The 2893-nt window shown below is 40.5% G+C and overlaps 1 protein-coding gene and 1 long non-coding RNA gene across 4 annotated transcripts in view; both read right to left on the reverse strand.

The window, feature by feature from the left end:
- The window catches only part of LOC308200524, a 37712-nt gene extending 34826 nt beyond the window's left edge, over positions 1 to 2886 (reverse strand). The window contains exons 1-2 of the long non-coding RNA XR_013955664.1: positions 1376 to 2886; positions 115 to 183 (exon numbers count right to left, since the gene is read on the reverse strand). This is a non-coding gene — a long non-coding RNA (uncharacterized lncRNA). The remainder of the gene's footprint in view (positions 1 to 114; positions 184 to 1375) is intronic.
- Positions 1 to 2893, reverse strand: part of PTPRG (protein tyrosine phosphatase receptor type G) — a 410991-nt gene that overhangs the window by 250964 nt on the left and 157134 nt on the right. The window lies entirely within an intron of this gene.

Genomic DNA, 2893 nt, shown 5'->3' on the forward strand with positions numbered 1-2893 from the left:
GAAACGGAGAAATATGAGATCCGTCAGGATGATGCAGTCTAGTATTGCTTTAATTTAGGTGACAATATGAATGAGTCACAGGTAATTGCCAGGTAACACGAGGAATACAATTACCCTCAGTCAACAGCACAGTCCCGCTGCCAGCCACGTACATCAGAAACGGTTTCTGCAGTGGTGGAAGGACTCAGAGAAGCAGAACAGAGATAATCAGAGTTAAGAATTCATAATAAACATCCATTTAATATTGGGGAAAATATTTGATGAAAGGATTTAAATATTACAAATAAATCACAATAATATTCGCTATTGAGGTTCCTATTCTCCTAATTAAAAGAAATAATTATTTTGCAACTATTACCAGCAAAAGCAAATACACACCCATAGAAAAATATTCTCTTACATTCTCAAGGCAGTACTAACTGCACACTGCTTCTATCCCAGCTTGCTCTGAAAGATCTGCTAGATTGCAGATACATTTCTGAGCAAGGTGTGAAGTCCAGCTCCTAGTATCTGGTAGAAAGATGCATCAGTATGTCTTTAAATATTTAGTTTCCTGCCTAAAATTAATACTGGAACATCAAAAAGAACTCTGACACCTTCAGTGAAAATTCTCTCATACAAGAGTCCCAATTTTAAGAACAGAGATCTCAGGAACTACTTCTCTAACTTAATGAGCCTTGGCAGCCATTCAAATTAAACACTCCATTGTGCAAGGAGCTAATTATGCTGAGATTAAACCCAGAGAATGATAGGGACATTTACTGTACTTCTAGCAATTATAAGAGCTCTCGGTATTGGAGAATACAGCTTGTATTTCATAATTCTGAAAGATGTCCCTGCTAATCCAATAAAAAAATTGCATGTACACGCACACACATACAAGATTAATTTAATTTTAAAAACATTTTTCAACTGCTTCCATCACATATACATTCACAAAATTATTATTTGTTTTACCCTCTTTCTCCTACATCTGAACGTTCATCCTGTATCCCACATATTCATTGGTCATAATCTTCCACCATTTCTCTGATAGGCAATTAATGTTAAGTTATCTCCTTTCCTAGGAAGCCTTAAGTAATGACAGTAAAATATTTGCTCATTTAGTATTCTAATCAACTTTTCCAGTATCTTCACTGATAATGCCCCGTTCTTTCCCAGAAAGCCTCGTGGTCAGTTATCTTTTTCATTGCCACCCACAGACTGCAGTGACAACGCATGCCAATATATGGGGCTCTCCTTACTTGGCATACAGAGGCAAAAGCACTTCTGAAATTTCACGACTAAAATCTGTCACGGGATGATTTCCCATGTCCCCTTCACTATCGCCTACTCAGAAGAGGTTTGATTATGCACCATAAAACCCTTTAAATACCCGTAAGAGCCAGGGGAGGCTGAAGACAAGCGAATAGCAATGATCAGACTGCTTTATAGCCAGAGCTGTTGAGTGTCTCACAGGAACAGACCCTGCCACATAGAATTGGAAACTGGGCAGCAAAACTAACAGAAGTTGGATTGCCAGTGGACTTTGCACCTTGCAGTTAGCCTCACTGGTATCTAGCGATGTGGGTAATCTGATTTAAGGTTCCTCCCCCCAGAGCCAAGGCACTCACAACAGCTGCTTCTCCAGGGGATTCTCTGATGTCTAATGAGAACACAATCCCTGCGGCCTTTCTGGGAGAGGCATTAACAGAGTCACTTCTCTCTATCATGGCCCCTGTTTTCACAAGACTCATCACACTGATATCCACCCACCTCCTAACCCCGCTTTCCCTGTCCCATCGCATTCAGGAGACTTGCCAGCAGACACAAAGATTTCTGGGAGGACAGACAGCTGGACAGAAATACCAGCCTGAAAAATTAAGCCACCTGATCCGTGCTCCAGGTTGGGAAATTGGTTAAAAGCAATTTTTCAAGTTTGCAGAAAAAAAAAAAAACAAGACAGCAGGGGTACCTTGAGGAAACCTCTCCAAAAGTTTTGAGGCAAAGCCCTTGCTCCTAGGAGATGGGGGGGCATTCATCCATAAATCCTGCAGTTGGTGGTGGTTTTTTTTTTGTATTTTTGTATTTTTTCTCTATCAATGTATTGTTTTGCTTAAAGATGGAAAGCATAAATGTGAAAGGTCTGACCTCACTGGGACCAAATGGGTGTGAATCAGGGCATAAATGAGCTGCATCTGCAAGTAATTATTACTTAGGCAAGTCTCTAGAGAGTTGGAGGCAAAGCAAGGTTGCTATTATTAAATGTAGCTTACTGTAAAACCAGATAAATCAGAAAGACAGTTACAGGTAATTATTAGTATGTTGTCATTGGTCAATCAACAAACTGCATTTAAGAAACTGTGATAAAGTGATTTCATAATTAATTGCTTATCACCAACACTTTAAGAGAGGAGAGTGGGGGTGAGCTAATTGTTTTAGTAAAAAAAAAAAAAAGATAAACAAATTACAAGAGTCAAGAAGTAGAAAGCACAGCAATATATTGACTGAATGTAACTTCTAAGCTTGCACTTTGCTCCTTATACAGCTCTGTTTCTGTTGCAAAGCAAGCGGACGTAATGCAATCACCAAATCTCATTCCATTTATGAGAAACATTTTCACACACTACCTTTCAGGAAGCAGTCTCTACGTTTTCCCTGTGGTGGTATTGTAACCAAAGGCCATTTAATGGTGCTTTTCTCACACCACCTCCCGCTAACCCTCGGCCCCAGTTCCCACATTTCTGCTGACGTGAGGCACTGGGCACAGGGCAGGGACAGCCAAACCCAGGCAGCACAGCCCTAAGCGTGGTACATTTCCCATTCTGGGGCTCTGCTACAGGGGGATCAGGAATCACACAAGCACCACGGAGCCTACTATGCTAAAGGACAACTTCATATATTAAGCTCATAC

Source organism: Anser brachyrhynchus (genome assembly GCF_964034855.1).
Source record: "Anser brachyrhynchus genome assembly, chromosome: 10".
In the NCBI taxonomy this organism is placed as follows: Eukaryota; Metazoa; Chordata; class Aves; order Anseriformes; family Anatidae; genus Anser; species Anser brachyrhynchus.